The sequence below is a fragment of the Podarcis pityusensis genome, assembly GCF_964106645.2.
Source record: "Podarcis pityusensis genome assembly, chromosome: 1".
NCBI lineage: Eukaryota > Metazoa > Chordata > Lepidosauria > Squamata > Lacertidae > Podarcis > Podarcis pityusensis.
The window spans coordinates 129,877,132-129,890,473 of NC_138028.1; the positions used below are offsets into that span (position 1 = coordinate 129,877,132).

At 46.9% G+C, this 13,342-nt stretch overlaps 1 protein-coding gene across 1 annotated transcript in view; it reads left to right on the plus strand.

Annotated features, from left to right (window-relative positions):
• Positions 1–6,840: 6,840 nt before the first annotated feature.
• ABI2 (abl interactor 2) overlaps positions 6,841–13,342 on the plus strand; it is a 72,493-nt gene continuing 65,991 nt past the window's right edge. The window contains exon 1 of the mRNA XM_081017596.1: positions 6,841–6,966. The gene's annotated coding sequence lies outside the window, so the exon portion shown is untranslated. The remainder of the gene's footprint in view (positions 6,967–13,342) is intronic.

The window sequence follows — 13,342 nt, forward strand, 5'->3', positions numbered from 1 at the left end:
TCAGGCAGCCTGCCTCCAAAATTCACATTACCGAGCATTTGGGAATAAACAAGTCTCTCATGGATGTATATTTCTAAAGTAGTTTTTCTTGCTATGGAGAAACCAGTAGCGTGCAGTAACTCAACAAGACAATAACTGAAGAACTGCTTCCTTTTATCTGTCCTTCCAACATTCACCTTGGCTTGCTTTTCCAATTAACGATGAAAAATGGAGGACTTTAACAGTGGATCAATACCCCTGCTCAGTTTAAGGATCCAGCCACCAGCCAGTTCTGAATGCAGGTGTTCAGACCAAAACCACTGGATATTTGGAGAGAGGTTCACTCTGGGAAGAAGGCAACAGAGTTACCAGGAGCTCTTTGCCCACGTTTTGTCATGCACGGGAGAAAGTGGAGAGATGTTATAATGAACGTGAAGCTCCTTGGAAACGGGGACAAGGCAATGGTGGGGTTTCACACTTACGTCTAATCCCTCCTCAAATCCCACCTTTGTACAGTCCTTCCATCCCCATGTCCTATTACAGGGGTCACCAGTATGGCTTCCAAGAATGCCACACCAATGTGCCCGCCAGTTCTTCTTACGGCACCTGCCCTGGCTCCTGCCCCTAGACCATGCAAGCAGATCTGACTTGCAAGTAAGAAAAAGGCACAGCACTCAAGAGTCACAAGCAACGAAGGGAAAAACGCTCTCCTATTTATCCAATCTACCTCCCTTTCCTCCCCACTTCCTGTCTCCCACCACGGTTTATAGCAAAGTAGCTGCTCCAGAGCAGAAAAACACAAAAAGGCAAGGCTCGTTTAAGGCTTATTCTTACTTTACAGTACCACACGCAGGTCCAGTTGTTTGGATATCTGAATCTGTGGTGTGTAAAGAAAGGGTTGGGTATTAATTCATTGTGTTTGGACAAATGAATTTCTATACAACAAGCATTTGTATAGTGTGACTTGCATGCATTCCTAGTTCAGAGGCTGCTGTTAGTGCAGATTAGTGCTGGTTGATTAACGCAGGGAGTAAAATAATCTGTTTGCTAGAGTATATGCTGGCCTCCTGTACGCTTCTGGATACAAGTTTTTAAATCTATTGTTAGAATAGGCCGCCTGCACCTCTGCAAGCAGCCTCTTCCTTCGCTTCATGTGTCAGCTTCCTAAATCAGCCATGGCCAACCGCTCTGGATGGCACATCTAATGCAGTTAATTTGAACTGAGTGCATCAACAATCTCTGAGGCTGCTCCTTAGTAACGAACGCTTGCTTCCAATGCAGGGATCTTCCAGTGCCCGAGTTTTGATTATGCTTCAAGTACAATATACTGTAATAAGCCCTTATTATCTGAACAGTCACTAACGTCGCTAAGGTTATACTGATGCGATACTTACTTTAGAATATTCTACAGCCAGTGATGGTACTTTAAAAGCAGCACTGAAGAGCTGATGTCTGCCCCGTTTTTTCTTTCCTTTTCTTTCCCCCCGACAAAAGCTCCCAAAACTTGAGCAGCTATATGGCGACAGGCAGAAATGAACCTAGTAGAGAGCAAGGAGCGAGGCAGCGATGGGGAGAATGTCCCCTGATGATGAGTGCTAAGTTGTGGGTGAACATATCAGACGACACACCGATTCTTCAGACAGCTCTTGTTTATTCACAAGCCAGAACAGAACAGAACTGAACTGAAGGGTTATATAGAACAGAACTGAACTGAAGCTTATATAGAGCTCCAGTACAACGTAACTGTAACAATTTTCTAAAACTATCCAATCACTGAACGTCACTGTCGAGCCCTTATTTGCATAACTATCTACAGTATCCCCCTGCTGGCCCAGGGTGAGAACTTCAGTACATAACAATGAGCATCTGTTTAAAAGACTTATTAGGAATCCTGCCAGATAAGAAGAGCAGAAACGACTCCTGCAAATGCAAGGTGGATGGACCAGAGCTTTCTGTAGATCTTTGTGCCTTTTATAAATGGAGTGTTTTAATTACACTAAATTATATAGGAACAGGATGGTTTTCTAAATAAACTCTGTGTTGAGGGGGAACTACCACCCAGCTTCTGCCTTCTCCGTCCCATGTTTCCCCTCAAGCTGAGAAGAAGAATAATAATAATAATAATAATAATAATAATAATAATTTATTCTTTATACCCCAGCCACTCTGGGCAGCTTCCAAAAAAAATATTAAAATACTGTAATACATCAAACATTAAAAGCTTCCCTAAACAGGGCTGCCTTCAGATGTCTTCTAAAAGTCTGGTAGTTGTTGTTCTCTTTGACATCTGGTGGGAGGGTGTTCCACAGGGAGGGTGCCACTACCGAGAAGGCCCTCTGCCTGGTTCCCTGTAACTTGGCTTCTCATAGTGAGGGAACCGCCAGAACGATGGGGGTGGAGACTCTCCTTCAGATATACTGGACCAAGGCCGTTTAGGGCTTTAAAGGTCAGCACCAACACTTTGAATTGTGCTCGGAAACGTACTGGAAGCCAATGTAGGTCTTTCAAGAATGGAAGATTTGAGACTGGGTGATAGTTGGCCCTGGCCCTGCTCCCACGGTGGAGTCTACCTTTTCCCGAATCTGAGTGACTTTATCTGCAAAGTATCACATTCTGAAATAGGAATATGACTTTTGCTATTGCAAAAACTGGTTGGGCCAAGTCCTTCACGGATGTGACTCACTCCAGTTTGCTCATGTGGGCAGAGAATTTAGATCATACAAGTGGCTGATGGAAATTGGTGAGAAATAGCGGCTGCTTTCTGTAGAGAAGGAGGAGGAGGAGGAAAGTTCCTGTTGCTGGCATCTTGTAAAAAGGAACGCTGATAAATTCAAGGAGCTCTGTTAACATTTTAGAATAGAAGAGATTTTGTTGTAAGAACAGCAAGCGAGGAAGACTGGCAACTGCAGAATTTATAAATTGCATGAATATCCCTAATACATCTCTTCAAGTTAGTACACTGGCGGTGCCCAGGGTTTTGTTTTGCTTTGTTGTGATACTGTTCCCCTAAATAAGCTCTTTGTCCGCTAAGCGTCTACCTGGGTAACGGTTCCGAATTAGCGTCTGTTCTCCTGTGCTGAGAGCGAGTGCTCCTGTGCTAATTGAGCGAGTGCCTCAATTAATCTTTTGTTTAAAAACGCTGTTAAGTACTGACAAGTAACAGGCTGGTATAAAATAAATAAATAGCCCTTTGAGATTGTGCACACACTGCAGGCCAGCTAATATAATTAGAGTTCAAATTCCAAGGAAGCTATTCTAAGTTACTCCCCATTCAACAAAGCTGTACACTTGGCGACTCCTTACAAAAGCAATTATTATATGCAAGCGTTTAGAAATCTCTCTGGTGCGAGCTGCAGAATTTGAATCTCTGATGTAGGGTCTGGGAGGCTCTGCAGAGCTTAAAGAGAGAAAAGTTTCTAGCCCTCATGATTATAAAGGAGGAGTGTGTTTGTTGTTTTGTTTATCCAACCAACCAACCCTGAAAAGTGTAGGTTTGTTTGTTTGTTTGTTTATGATTTTCATTTTTATACATTTCAATAATTTTACAATCATTTTAACATTCCGAAACTCGACTTCCTTCCCCCTCTTTCTGCGGTTCCTTAAATATTTTTTTTGTATTTTCTGCATATTCCGAATTAACTTAATTGACTCATTTATTCATCTACTTTAAATATATATTCTTATCAAACTGTGCTTAGGTTTTGTATCCATGAATGACAAACCATTGCCCTACTTCCCCAAGATCTTGGCAAGACCAAAAAATAAAAAAAATAAAAAATAAAAAATAAAATAAAAATACTCTGAAGAAGAAAGACCTAATCACATTTGCAGCCAGAGCAAAACATGCAATTCACACAGATTCACCTTTGGTTTGGAAACAGACAATAGTTTATAATAGAAGCATTGTCATCTGTGGAGCATGCGGTGGTTTTATTTGTGCTGCACTTCGTCCCTGGTAAAATTGCCTTCCCACATTCCCCTCAGGGACAATAAATAGAAGCTAAGGCAAAGTAGGTAACCTGTAGCTCTCTAGAAGCTGGACTTCCAACTCCTGCCAGCCAGCTGGTAAGGGACAGCGAGGGATTAGGTGCACAATCTGAGCAACAATACTACCTTGCGTACCGTATTTTTTGCTCTATAAGACTCATTTTTTCCCTCCTAAAAAGTAAGGGGAAATGTGTGTGTGTCTTATGGGGCGAATGTAGGCTGCGCAGCTATCCCAGAAGCCAGAACAGCAAGAGGGATTGCTGCTTTCACTGCATAGCGATCCCTCTTGCTGTTCTGGCTTCTGAGATTCAGAATTTTTTCTTCTTCTTGTTTTCCTCCTCCAAAAACTAGGTGTGTCTTGTGGTCTGGTGCGTCTTATAGAGCGAAAAATATGGCACTCATTCCACCTTTAGTACTCTGCAAAACATTGATCTGACATCCATTTTATGCTGCACAATATTGTTTTCTCTGGGTTGCAGAACTGACATGCCTCCGTGTTAGCATGTCGTTCTGGTATGCCCACGTTCTTGTGTTAGTAAGAGACTAGAAATGAGAAGAAGCAGGAACTAAAGACTTCAAAGGGGATTTAAATTAAACCAAGAACCGAGTTAAAGGAGGCTGAAGCTGATTAGGAATGAGTCACAGGTACCTGGAAAGTAATGCAAATAATTAAGGTCTCCATTATAGGATTCTCCTGGGTGAAGGCAATTGCAGAAGGGGAAGGGAGTGAGTAGACTTCAGTGGGGGTTCCTGGAGTGATTTTCCAAAACTCTCCAGAAGGGGGAGTTTAGGAAAAAAACCAACGTTATTTGGTGGTAAAGATTCTTGGGACTTGAACCCGCACAGTGTGCTCTGCAGAACAGTTCCCTAACCATTCAGCCACAACAAGCAGGCTGATCATTGCCATTTGCTGCCCTCCTAAGCTGTAGTCTGGGACACAGGTGGTGCTGTGGGTTAAACCATAGAGCCTAGGACTTGCTGATCAGAAGGTTGGCGGTTTGAATCCCCGCGACAGGGTGAGCTCCCGTTGCCCGGTCCCTGCTCCTGCCAACCTAGCAGTTCGAAAGCACGTCAAAGTGCAAGTAGATAAATAGGTACCGCTCCGGCGGGAAGGTAAACGGCGTTTCCGTGCGCTGAAGCGGCTTGGTCATGCTGGCCACATGACCAGGAAGCTGTACGCCAGCTCCCTCGGCCAATAAAGTGAGATGAGCACCACAACCCCAGAGTTGGTCACAACTGGACCTAATAGTCAGGGGTCCCTTTACCTTTACCTTTACCTTAAGCTGTAGACTTAGTCCGAGAAAGCAGGAAGAGCCCTCATTGAAGGGGTATAACATAGAGAGTTGATGTTTTGTGCTCCTCCCCTGCACAGCTCACAACTTCTTGTTTTAGCCATTCCCCTTTTTGTTAGTGAGATGGCTTGGCCAGCAGAGGGTTTCGCTGGTCTATCTGTCATGGCAGTATATCTGGAGTTCCACCAGTATTGTGAATCCTATTGCCTCAGCCAGCAGATCTTGAGTATAGCATTGCACACCCAAACTAGACAGCATCTTAAAAAGCAGAGACATCACCTTGCCAACAAAGGTCCTTATAGTTAAAGCTATGGTTTTTCCAGTAGTGATGTATGGAAGTGAGAGCTGGACCATAAAGAAGGCTGATCACCAAAGAATTGATGCTTTTGAATTATGGTGCTGGAGAAGACTCTTGAGAGTCCCATAGACTGCAAGAAGATCAAACCTATCCATTCTTAAGGAAATCAGCCCTGAGTGCTCACTGGAAGGACAGATCCTGAAGCTGAGGCTCCAATACTTTGGCCACCTCATGAGAACAGAAGACTCCCTGGAAAAGACCCTGATGTTGGGAAAGATGGAGGGCACAAGGAGAGGGGGATGACAGAGGACGAGATGGTTGGACAGTGTTCTCGAAGCTACCAGCATGAGTTTGACCAAACTGCGGGAGGCAGTAGATAAGAGGAGTGCCTGGCGTGCTCTGGTCCATGAGGTCACAAAGAGTTGGACACAACTAAACGACTAAACAACAACAACAAAGCATGTAGACCCAAACCAGTACATTGTCTATATTGGGTGTGGGGATGAGGACCTACAATGGGAGCTGAAGTTCAGGAATGTCTGAAGAACCACAGGTTCTCCACCCCTGATCCAGAGGTATTAATAATTATGATAAATAATCACATGTCGCTTGAAACACCCAGCGGAGAGGAACTGCAGCCTGGCCACACTGATTTTCAGCTGAGACCCCAATGCAGTGAATTATCATTTCACATACCGATCAGAAAAAACCACAGACAGCTGTATGGAACATTGCGCTTGTCTAGCAGCCAAGACCGATGTCAGCTTTTGTCATGTGAGCGTGTCCTAAGGGTCTAGCTTTTGCAAGACACCATCTGCTGAAGTGACTTCCGATCTCTGTTCTCCGTCCAGACCGTTTCTGCCAGTCCTTAGCAGACCCCTCTGCTCTTGCTAAATAACTGCGTGGCAGCAACGTCGACAGCTCTAAAGTTGGGCTGCCTTATGGAAAAAGAGTGAAACGTATCACATGGGAGGAGGAGGGCAGCGGCTTTCTCTCCGATGACTCATCATCCAAATGTTTTCATGCTCCCAATGTCAAAGTCAGATGACAATAACGGGAGACGGAGTTCGCGTGCTGTCAGCATGCTTTTTGATTTGCATGCAGGAGAAGAAAGAGGATCTGCAAGCACAGCTCGCGAAACGCAAAGGAATCTGAGCAGTTACTGTTATGACTGAGGCACTGTATATATGCACAGCCTAATACAAGAGGCGTCACTAAAAAATTCATGGACGTACTGTTGCCAAAGAGATCGCTTTCCTAAACAGGGTATTTTTAAAAAGACCAAGAGATGGCAAGAGATACGGTTAAGGTTGCACGGGCATTGGGCAGACTTTGTAATTCTGTATGCTGATTATCAAATAATGAAGAAATGAACCTGTGCTGCCAATTCTCGTAGTAGACCAGTAAGAAGTAAGTAAGTTAGATTCTGGAAAAAAAAAATATTCTCAAAGTCAATCATGTGGATGTTAGCCACAGATGGGGCAAGGGCTGCACCCATGGCTACAACCTTAATTTGGACATAAAAATCATTTTTGTATCGGAAGAAATTGTTTTCAAAAACAATGTCCAATAGTTGAATTAAGAAATGATATAGTGGAACTTGTATTTGCCTGGATCGCAATAGTTTTTCAATTGTCCCTCTTGAATGAGTTTTCTGTTTGTGGCTTCTGTAGTAGATCGTGTATCTTGTTCTCTCAAATTTTGGATTATTAATATAAGATTTAGAACGTAGAATGGTTTGGTAGTGTTTTGTGCGCCACTTATGTGCTGCTTACTTCTTACTGGATTATCAAATAATGGCATTTGTCATCCTATAGACCAAGGATACTGTGAAACTAGACCACAAATCCCATCTCCCCTGATCACTGGTTTATGGGCGTTGGGAGTCCAGAGTCCCTTCTTTGAAACGGAAACAGGTAGCCTGGATAACTTCAGCATTCATTCCTTCCCACTCTGATTAGATCTCCTTCACAAGTACTCTCATTTCCAGGTCAGCACCTTCTGCCTTTACCTCCGGGAGACATCCACTGCTTTCGCCCAACGCTGCCTGGTTGTTAAGCTCCAGGTTCTACCTAGCTATTTTTTCTAGGCAAGTAGCAAAAGCTGAATTGCAATATGCAGATGCCTAAAAAGTGGTTATGTCATTGCTGGCAACCACAGACAGCTTTATCGTTTCGCAGAGAGTTGGCCAAAAGCCACGCAAGGTTGAAGCGCCATGCTTAGTAGCAAGGAGGTGAAGATGCTCAGCTGATTTCACTAGAAATGCCCTGTTATAATCACGAGGGCCTATTATTCACTTACATCAGGTTGAATGTGCCTTTCAATTATTCTAACACGGAAACACTCCTGAATTGATGCCCTCATAGCTAATACAGTACCGCAAAAGCAATCTCATCAGAACCTTCCCTGGGGTGCAGTTCTGGGGTGAATTCTCCTTCTCTGGCTGCGCTCAAACAATGCCAGTGTATTTATGCAAACATACCATCAGGGTTCGCAAGTCAGGAATGAGTGAAGCAGAATCTGCCTAAGGAGAGGCTCTCTTATCTCCTATGGGAAGGACCCAGCCAAATCTTTGTCACCGAAGATATCACCTAAGAGCCTGTTGTTGCTGTTTAGTCGTTTAGTCGTGTCTGACTCTTTGTGACTCCATGGACCAGAGCATGCCAGGCACTCCTGTCTTCCACTGGCTCCCGCAATTTGGTCAAACTCATGCTGGTAGCTTTGAGAACACCGTCCAACCATCTTGTCCTCTGTCATTCCCTTCTCCTTGTGTCCTCAATCTTTCCCAACATCAGGGTCTTTTCCAGGGAGTCTTCTCTTCTCATGCGGTGGCCAAAGTATTGGAGTCTCAGCTTCAGGATCTGTCCTTCCAGTGAGCACTCAGGGCTGATTTCCTTAATAGATCGGTTTGATCTTCTTGCAGTCCATGGGACTCTCAAGAGTCTCCTCCAGCATCATAATTCAAAAGCATCAATTATTTGGTGATCAGCCTTTTTTATGGTCCAGCTTTCACTTCCATACATCACTACTGGGAAAACCATAGCTTTAACTACCGTATTTTTCGTTCTATAGGACGCACCGGTCCATAGGACGCACCTCGTTTTTTTGGGGGGGAAATGAATAAAAAAAATTATTCCCCCCCCCCCGCGGCTGCCGCCCCAAGCCTCGCGTGCTTCGGGCTGCAGGCTACCGCCCCAAGCCTCGCGCGCTCGGCGGGACCTCCCACCGGGCGCGCGAGGCTTGCAGACACTCGCCCGAAGCACGGGGAGCCCTCCGGAGGGCTCCCCGTGCTTCGGGCGACAGACTGCCGCCCCAAGCCTTGCGCGCTCGGCGGGACCTCCTGCCGGGCGCGCAAGGCTTGCAGACACTCGCCCGAAGCAAGGGGAGCCCTCCGGAGGGCTCCCCGTGCTTCGGGCGACAAGCTGCAGCCCCAAGCCTTGCGCGCTGGGCGGGACCTCCTGCCGGGCGCGCAAGGCTTGCAGACACTCGCCCGAAGCAAGGGGAGCCCTCCGGAGGGCTCCCCGTGCTTCGGGCGACAAGCTGCAGCCCCAAGCCTTGCGCGCTGGGCGGGACCTCCTGCCGGGCGCGCAAGGCTTGCAGACACTCGTCCGAAGCACGGGGAGCCCTCCGGAGGGCTCCCCGTGCTTCGGGCGACAAGCTGCAGCCCCAAGCCTTGCGCGCTCGGCGGGACCTCCTGCCGGGCGCGCAAGGCTTGCAGACACTCGCCCGAAGCACGGGGAGCCCTCCGGAGGGCTCCCCATGCTTCGGGCGACAAGCTGCAGCCCCAAGCCTTGCGCGCTGGGCGGGACCTCCTGCCGGGCGCGCAAGGCTTGCAGACACTCGCCCGAAGCACGGGGAGCCCTCCGGAGGGCTCCCCGTGCTTCGGGCGACAAGCTGCAGCCCCAAGCCTTGCGCGCTGGGCGGGACCTTCTGCCGGGCGCGCAAGGCTTGCAGACACTCGCCCGAAGGACGGGGAGCCCTCCGGAGGGCTCCCCGTGCTTCGGGCAACAAGCTGCCGCCCGAAGCCTCGCGCGCTCGGCGGGACCTCCTGCCGGGCGCGCAAGGCTTGCAGACACTCGCCCGAAGCACGGGGAGCCCTCCGGAGGGCTCCCCGTGCTTCGGGCGACAGGCTGCCGCCCCAAGCCTTGCGCGCTGGGCGGGACCTCCTGCCGGGCGCGCAAGGCTTGCAGACACTCGCCCGAAGCATGGGGAGCCCTCCGGAGGGCTCCCCGTGCTTCGGGCGACAGGCTGCTGCCCCAAGCCTCGCGCGCTCGGCGGGACCTCCTGCCGGGCGCGCAAGGCTTGCGGACACTCGCCGGGGCTGCAGGCTGCTGCCTGCAAGCCTTGTGAGCCCGCGGGAACTCCCACCGGGCTTGCAAGGCTTGCGGATAGCTTCCTGAAGCCTGGAGAGCGAGAGGGGTCGGTGCGCACCGATGCCTCTCGCTCTCCAGGCTTCAGCGAAAGCCTGCATTCGCTCCATAGGACGCACACACATTTCCCCTTCATTTTTGGAGGGGAAAAAGTGCGTCCTATGGAGCGAAAAATACGGTATACGGACCTTTGTTGGCAAAGTGATGTCTCTGCTTTTTAAGATGCTGTGTAGGTTTGTCATTGCTTTTCCAGCAACTAAAATTACTGGCTAAAAATTCGTTTTAATACAGACCCAGAAAGCTTACTACTGTAACTTCTTTATTGAGAGATATACATAATTCTACATGGTTTTCTGATATTACCCTGAAACTCAGGCAAATAGGGATTGCAATCCTTCTTCTATTGGATGACTCACAAATCTTCTCTCTCATCAAGCAGAGGCTGCTAGATCATAAAATCCAAAAACTCTACCCCTCCTAGCCTTTTGTATGTTCATATGCTTACTTAGAATTGCAGCCCCACCATGGAGCTTAATTACTTTTATAATTTAAAAACTCCATCACATCGCAGAGCTTTTATGCCAGCTCGTCTAAATGCACCCCCCTCATCTTTATTGTTTGGAAGGTTTCAAAAAATCCCCTTCCAGAACAGATTCTGTTCCTGTAATAAGAAAACACCAGATACAATACATCACATAATTTTGGATTGTTCTCTTCTCCACTCCCATCGCAGAGATCTCCTAGTGACTCCCTTACAGCTCAAAACATTGATTTGCAAAGAGTCTGTAATCCAGTATTCGTTGAGGGATGATACTTCCAAAACTACCAAGATTATTTCAGGGTACTTAGCCGAGATATTTAAAGCTAAATCTAAAGTTGACTGATTTATTCAATGGTGGTTATCTAGTCTTTCATATATTGTATGGGTGACTTTGTCTGATTTTATGATTTTACTGATGTATCTAGCCTTTATTGGCATAAGTTAAAAGTTACAACTAAAAATTTAAAGCATTCTTTTGTGACCAAAGAGGGACGTGGTGGCACTGTGGGTTAAACCACAGAGCCTAGGACTTGCCGATCAGAAGGTTGGCAGTTCGAATCCCCGTGACGGGATGAGCTCCCGTTGCTCGGTCCCAGCTCCTGCCAACCTAGCAGTTCGAAAGCGCGTCAAAGTGCAAGTAGATAAATAGGTACCACTGCGGCGGGAAGGTAAACGGCATTTCCGTGTGCTGCTCTGGTTCGCCAGAAGCGGCTCAGTCATGCTGGCCATATGACCCAGAAGCTGTACGCTGGCTCCCTCGGCCAATAAAGCGAGATGAGCACTGCAACCCCAGAGTCGGTCAAGACTGGACCTAATGGTCAGGGGTCCCTTTACCTTTATTGTGACCAAAGCTCCAGCTTCAAACATATATACCCCAAAGTGGACTGCCAACAAATCCCATTAATCACACATTAATCTGTCTGGAGCAGGGCGGTCCAACTTTTCATACCAAATGGGACACAAGAGTACTTTGACACGGAACCTGTGGGTCACACACTGCCTTGTTGTGCAGGGTGGGGAGGCAAGGCCAAAATTTGATGCCTCCCCCAGCCCTCTCACTGCCTTCCCAAAGCTGACAAAGCGAGGCACTGGGCTTTGGAAAGGAGGTGCAAAGCTCTGGCACGGTCTGAGAACCTTCCCACCTTCTTCCCAAAGCTGGGAAATGGCTAATTAGACTTTGGGAAGGAGGTTGGAGGGCTCTAGGACACTGCCAGAGCCCCATGTCTCCTTCCCAAGGCCCAGTGCCTTTAGAAAGGCAGCTTGATGGCTGCAGGGAATGGGAGCATCAATTGTTGCCAGGGGCCAGAAAAAATATCCCGAGGGCCGACTTTCCTAGTCTAGTATCACTTCCTGTTTATGATGATAGGAGCATCTTTAGGGGAGGGATTTCAGAAAAACAAAGGGCTGTTTTCCCAGTTGTTTCAGAATGATTTTTAACACCATTTAAAAACTAATCCCTGTGTCAGATCCTCATTAGCTGCTGCTGTGAAATCACTAAGGCTTTTGCTCTTCAAGCCTTCGGGATTGTCTGCCTGTCCCATATCTCATGTGTTATGAGGTCATGCATGCTGTTGGAAGAAAAAAACCCACCCTTTTGCTTGTCTTCTAGTGAGTCTTCTTGTCTTTGGCAAAGAAAAGCTTTTTATTTATCTCCATAGGAGATAAATACATTGTATTGGGCAGAAAGAACCAGTGAGTCATGGTTGTACCTAAAGAGGCAGCCTCTAGAATCCTTTCAGTCTACGAATTCTGCTGAAAAATAGTAATGAAAAGGGGGGAAATGGATGGAGTTCCTGTAAAAATATGCTTCATACTTCAGAGGACATAGTCAAATTGGTTCACAGAGGGAAGCTCAAAATGAACCTTTTAAATCTATTGTGTTTTCTCTCTCTCTCTGCACACACACTCACAGAATACACATATGACTAATGTTATCCGAATCAGCCATTGATAAATATCTTGGTTTCTAGTGGGTCTTACTAGGGCTATTTTAAAATCACCCCCCCTCCTGATCATTTTGTTGTTGTTTAGTTGTTTAGTCGTGTCCGACTCCTCGTGACCCCATGGACCAGAGCACGCCAGGCACTCCTGTCTTCCACTGCCTCCCGCAGTTTGGTCAGGCTCATGTTTGTAGCTTCAAGAACACTGTCCAACCATCTCATCCTCTGTCGTCCCCTTCTCCTTCTGCCCTCCATCTTTCCCAACATCAGGGTCTTTTCCAGGGAGTCTTCTCTTCTCATGAGGTGGCCAAAGTACTGGAGCCTCAACTCCACGATCTGTCCTTCCAGTGAGCACTCAGGGCTGATTTCCTTCAGAATGGATACGTTTGATCTTCTTGCAGTCCATGGGACTCTCAAGAGTCTCCTCCAGCACCATAATTCAAAAGCATCAATTCTTTGGCGATCAGCCTTCTTGATGGTCTAGCTCTCACTTCCAGACATCACTACTGGGAAAACCATGGCTTTAACTGTTATGCACAAAACATTCTAATAATGGGTAAATGCTCTCCCAAAGGAGGTGTTTATTATGATAATGAAGACTGAGAGAGTTAAGATTTTCTCCACTTTAGAATACCATTGAATCTGACAGAAGGGGACTAATTTGTTGGAATTAGTGAAATTAAATGGAATTCCAATTACAGCCTTCTGGATTCAAGCGACATATTTCATCATTACGAGTAGCCAGGACGTTGATTATAGGAAGACCACTCTTGTCACCGTCATGGCAAGAGGGATTTTCAGATTTAAATTCAAATGAATGAAGGCTTTGGAGCCTTGCAGTTGGAATGCACAGAGACCTGCAAAAAGAGAGAGGCAGACTTAGGCATTGGTGCCCAAAGGTCAGGATCCTAGGCCCATGATCCTGAAGTCTACCA